This window comes from Macadamia integrifolia, chromosome 5 (assembly GCF_013358625.1).
Source record: "Macadamia integrifolia cultivar HAES 741 chromosome 5, SCU_Mint_v3, whole genome shotgun sequence".
In the NCBI taxonomy this organism is placed as follows: Eukaryota; Viridiplantae; Streptophyta; class Magnoliopsida; order Proteales; family Proteaceae; genus Macadamia; species Macadamia integrifolia.
Genome location: NC_056561.1, coordinates 14,696,311 through 14,702,410, shown reverse-complemented (window position 1 = coordinate 14,702,410; position 6,100 = coordinate 14,696,311). Strand labels below are relative to the sequence as shown.

The following is a 6,100-nucleotide window of genomic DNA, read 5'->3' as shown; positions in this document are numbered from 1 at the left end:
ATGATGCGATGGGCAGGTCGCGTTATAGATTCTACTAGTGTGACTTTATTTTTTTGATGCCAGGTCCTCCTCCCTGCTGATGGCAATGCCGAAGGTGGGAAAGAGTTTCTGGAACTTCATTGGTAGTTTTTATTTTCTATATTCTTTTATTTTTTTCCCCCGTATTTCGGGTTCATTGTACAATATTTTCCCTTTCTTCTTAATATACACGACCTTTTAGCTAAAAAAAAGTATAGATCCTTCACATTCACACACATGGGGGTTAATAATCAAAAAAGAATATTTACATTCTAGTTTTAAAATTCTGAAAATACAGTTACGGATCCTCGCAGCCATCACCCTCGCTGTCCTCACCCTCTCTACTCTCATCCTAGTCTCCCCTGGAATAACCTGTGATCGTGTGCTTGAGGGATGAGCCCGTCCTTCAATCTAGCAATCTCTGCATCCCACAAGCGCCCATCTCTAGGTGCATAATAATTACCAACTTTGCTCTGGTTGAAAATCCAGAGACAATTCGGTTGTCATCGATTGCAATCCTGCACGTATCATCGACATTATTGAATAGTTTGTGATCGACCTGCATAGATAATTTTAATTAACTCTTGTTTAGAAGAACTGTAGGGAGCAAGAAATGTGTAATGTGGGTAGATTTACTCACATAATTATACTTTCCTAGAATCAAGGTCACACTGCTGACCTCAGGAATAAGTCTGTCTTCGACATCACCAGAGAATGTCCAACTAGGGAAACCCTGGAAGAAGCAATGACAAGCATTAATCCAGTATTAAAAAGCTAGAGAGAATAAAACATTCAATCTCCTAGATCCACCCAAGCTTCTGAAAGTTATCACTTGTTCATTTTCACCAATGATGAGTAAAAAAGAGAAGCTATTACATTTGGATCATTTCATAAATGAGACCAACAATTGTAGAGTTCAGGATTATTAGCACCACCAGCTAAACCACAGACAAATCTCTACCAAGAAAGACTGTAGGAAGTATGAAACCCAGTTCCACTAGTGAACACAGAGGGGAACCCAACCACAAGCTGCATTAACATTTACTCCAAAAAAAAAAAATATTTACTCCTGGTTGTGGTGACAACATTCATGTGCTTTGGCACCATAGCATCTCCCTTCATTAGACAGTAGGCCAAGTATTTCTTGTGGTAAGGTTCAGACTCTGCCACCTTGGATAATGGTAGTAAATATTCTATAGGTGAGCTCCATAGCCAAAACCAATTTATGATAAACCTTATGGACCTTTTCATCATAAACCTTCTGCTCCTTCTCTATGTAAATCACAAGGATATGGAGAAAGCACAAGAAAAGCCATGCAAAAGATGGACCAAGTTAGTCTCCATATCAAAGCAGAAAGAAACTCATCAGTTCAGTTTGGTGCACACTCACGTTGCAATATGCAGTGATACATAGCATATAACAATATATCTATTGGGTATATTTCCTCATCAATTAACTCTAGGAATTGAAAGGGAGTATTGGGGATAATCCCACATTGGCTTGGATGCCTTCATATACCAGTTGGCCCTCTCCACCAAATAGTTTAAGTTTTTGGGTTTGGATAATTCAACATTATCTTCAACTGCTTTATCAAGTCATCATACGGCATGTTAAACTTTAGTTGTAGTGTACGGGTACTTCTGGCACTTCTCGTATTATATCTTATACTATGTAACAAGGTTTAAATACAGGAAGAACAGTACTTGAATAGAAAGAAGAAGATTTATACCATTAGGCTGCTGTGGTATAACCCCTAATCAATAGCACTAGGTAAACTTGTAACATTAAGATAAGCACAATGACAATACTTAATCCCTACAGATTTATGAAGGGAGGGTTTTGAATTTTGATTCTTTAAAAGCCAAGATTTAATCACTCTCTTAACCAACTGAGAGCTTTCCAAGCCGCAAAGATACAATACCCAAGCTAGTCACAACATGCACATGACTCCTGCAGCCTGATCCAGTTGTCCACTAGCTTCTTGATGCAAATAATAAACACGCAGAAGAATCTCCTTACAGACTGTGTAGCTGCCTAGCAAAGTTATAAGCTTCATCTTCCTGCTACTCATGACTCGAGATGGAACAATTGGCAGTGGATTCCAGTCCATGATTCATCCATTACACTGGGTTCCAAATACAAGAGGCAGCATGGATGACAAGGTTCCTGGCCCTTTTGTAACATAAGAATGTGATGAGACATTATCTATCACAGGCTTCCTTTAGCTTAAGGTGGTAAAATTCCCCATCAGCATTTGTGACTATATCACAGAATAACTGATTTAGATAGAGATTCACTACCATTCAATCCAGCAGGTCTGTTTCATAGAGCCAAAAAAAATTCAGCAGATATGCTTAATTGTATAATAACTGATTTAGATAGAGATTCACTACCATTCAATCCAATCCAGCATATAGCCATAAAGACAGCAGATCTGCTTACAGAATATAAGCCATAAGAGAGGGAGAGAGAGTTGCACTTTTTTATATCATAAAGTTCTCAAAAAAAAACCGTCAACCGCATGATTCCAAATTCCGACCAAAATGTCAAATTTCGGTGAAATAACTCAATCTCACGTTGAAACGGAATCCTATGAGAAACAAAGGGAAGTCCAGATTTTGGCAAATTTTAACCTTCAATCATTTCGCTGGGATTTTGAAAATTTCACCAAAACCGAAATGTTATGGAAAAATGGTCAAAATCCCACCAAAATTCGAAATTTAGAGCCCTTTTTTTAGGGGGGGTTGTTTGAATAAAAAAGTCATTACCAAAGAGAAAAAGAATACAACAGCCCTTAAAGGGAGGAAAAAGAGAAACAACACAAACAAGATCGGCCTTCAAGAAACAGAGGGAAACTGAAGCAAAAAAGGGGGTGACCCCAAGAAACAACAATGTGTCTATTCCTTGGAGTGTCAACACAAATAGAAGAAACACCAAATAACTTTGCTTCAATGTCAAAGGAGATGGAATCCCAAATCTGATGAATAGGTCTAGATTTGGAGGTCCATTTTCCAAGGTTGTGCTCCATTCAGATCTGGTTGATGATGACGTAAAGGCGAGCTTGCTCACTAAATCACCAATGGAAGAACTGGTAAATGACATATCCTCCGATATCCATCGAGATCTGGTTGATGATGACGTAAAGGCGAGCTTGCTCACTAAATCACCAATGGAAGAACTGGTAAATGACATATCCTCCGATATCCATCGAGATCTGGTTGATGATGACGTAAAGGCGAGCTTGCTCACTAAATCACCAATGGAAGAACTGGTAAATGACATATCCTCCGATATCCATTCTCGATGGAAGGGGAGGATCCTCTGATATCTAGGCCAACATTTTGTGAGAATCCCCTTTCCAAACTGAAGTGGAAAAGAAGCAAGCAAAAAAGTGGTGATAAATATCTTCCTAATCATAAGGGCGACATGGGGATGTGATGGTGGATGAGGAAGGACTGCGTTGGCAGGAAAATGGAGAAGACTCGTCAAACTATGAAGCTATGACAAGGAATGTAGAGCTTAAACCAAACAAGCTTATGCCAAATAGGATGAGAGCCCCGAGATCTAGCAAGGCCCAATGCCGCTTTAGAGCTGAAACAGCTTGAAGAGATGGGAGTCCACAGGATGGGATCCCTGCTACCATGCCAGAGCAAGTTGCGGAAAGGAGGAGGCCGAAGGGACCAAGCACCACCACTCAAGATATTGGCCGCCTTAGATTCCTTAGAGAAGTCCAAACTATAGATGGCCCTGGCATTGACAAAGTGAAGAACAACTCCCATGGGATGCCAAAGATCAAGCCCTGGCATTGACAAAGTGAAGAACAACTCCCATGGGATGCCAAAGATCAAGCCAGAGAAAGGTGGAAGTACCATCAACAATCTGGAAGAGATCACTCCACTGCAGTGGACCTAAGGGATAAGATCTTGCGCCAGACCCAGGATGCGTCTGATAAGGCTAGAGCGGTCGAAACAGAGTCAGAGCGGAGAAGGCCCGAATAAACCTAATCAACCCAGATATTTTTCTTCTTAGACACTAACTTTCAAGCCAACTTAATAATTCCATCTGAATTGACGTCTTTGATTTCCTCAAACTCAGACCTCCCTCATCTTTAGGGAGACAAACAACAGCCCAACTAACGGGGTGAAGAAAGTTGGTGTAGTCAGTTTCTTTCCAAACGAATGCAAGCAGAATTGACTCCAACTCTTTGATCGTGGAGTGGGGCAAACCAAATTTAGAACCTAGATCAACAGTCAACATGTCAAAGTTATTAATTAAATCTATGCACCTACACATTTACAAATATCAATTAATACTCTTACAAGTACATAGATTATAGTTTTACATTTTTTATTAATGCTGACGTGATGCTTTAAATATTCCATAACCACCATAATGCCCATTCTACCGCTTTTCAATACAAAAGCAATATATGACCATAAAGTTTTATTCCTGTATGTTGTTTCAGCTCTACTGCTGATTAGATTCATTCTAATTGTAAACCCTGAATTAACAACATTGATGAGTATCAGCTAAATTCAACCTCCACCATTACAAAATGTTTCAACTTTTGAAGCCCCAAATTTTCTCTTATAGTGCACGAAAATGGTTCTTAGTTAATGGGACAGTATCTTTACAATTTCATAGTGCTCTAGCGACAAAAGAACAGACAAATAAGGAAGTTTGTGGCATTGGAAACCACATGACAAGTAATCCATATAAACCAACAATCAAATGAACCGAGTTAATAGCCAACTTGATGTAAATCAAAGAAAGAAGAATAATTTTCGGATTTGGTATGATCCTTTTTTCTTTCTTTTTTTTTGCCAAATTGAGTCTGCGGTTCAATAAGTTAGACTCGAACATGGTTCGAAATTTCGACCATTTTGACCATATCGATCCAATCCGAGACGAAATTACATGGTACATTATAAAAGTCCAAGGTTTTGACTGGTTTCAAGTGGTATCAACCCATTTCGACTGATATTTCTCAGAAAACGACTGGTTCGAACCAGTGCCTATAAAATGACTTGTTTGGGAATCAAGCTCATTTTTGCACATTTTGACCTACATCTCCCATATTTCGACTGTTTCTCTTGGGAAACAGTGGATTGAAGCATAAAAAGTCAACTTTCTCTATTATCTTTGATTCTAGTCACATATTTTGCACAATCAAAGGAGATCTACATCAAGAAGAGTACTTGGAACAAAAAAATAAACCCGATTTTCCTCTTCCTTTTTTTTTTTTTTTTTTTTTTTTTTTTACATAGTAAAATGCTTTCAATTTTTCTATGTTAGTTAGAATGACCCGATCTACCCATTCATGTTGTCGAAATTGTCTGTTTTAATCATGTGTTTCCTTTTACATTTCCAGTGTGTAACTTATATGTAGACTTAGGCTAGTGCACAGATGTTTCACTCAGTGTACACTATCAAACTTGGGTCAAAACCACAAGTAACATTTTAGGTGTTTTTTTTATGAAACTAATTCATCAAATAGGTTAGAAACGTTAAAAATAGGATGTACAAAAAACACACACACACACACACACAGTTTGTGAGTCGAAACCATAGTTTCCACCAAGCCAGGAAAAAATCCATGGTTTCTTTGAAATTTCGGTCGAAATGGTCAAAATCCGATATTTAGAACCTTGGACGTGAATTAAATCCCAATGGATTATATGGGTCATGGGCCAAGTAATTTTGAGTTCTCTATTGTAATGGGCCCATTCCATAGCCCAAATAGGAGGGACTTGAAGCCTACACTAATTTAGGTGATGCAAAATTAAAGACCTATAGTAGAAGGAAGAAGAAGCTCCAGTAGCCCCACGATTAGAGGGCTAGAGACAGCCCACGATTTTGAAGAGTTTCTGTTTAGTTTTATTTTTGTCTCAAGTGTTGATCAATTCACTTGTTGAACCATGTTGGTCCAATTTAAGTTATGGTTCATGGTAATATTTGTTTGCCTTATTCTTAAGAGAAGCAAACAAGTTTCCTTTTTTCGTTTTGTTTCCTATGTACTTATTTCTTTGTAACCAATGATTAGGAAACTTTCTAATTTGGAGACTTCCCTAATTGGTGACC

At 38.4% G+C, this 6,100-nt stretch overlaps 1 long non-coding RNA gene across 1 annotated transcript in view; it reads right to left on the bottom strand.

Annotated features, from left to right (window-relative positions):
- Window positions 1-220: 220 nt before the first annotated feature.
- The window catches only part of LOC122078149, a 12,797-nt gene continuing 6,917 nt past the window's right edge, over window positions 221-6,100 (bottom strand). Inside the window, exons 2-3 of the long non-coding RNA XR_006139980.1 lie at window positions 659-751; window positions 221-577 (exon numbers count right to left, since the gene is read on the bottom strand). This is a non-coding gene — a long non-coding RNA (uncharacterized LOC122078149). The remainder of the gene's footprint in view (window positions 578-658; window positions 752-6,100) is intronic.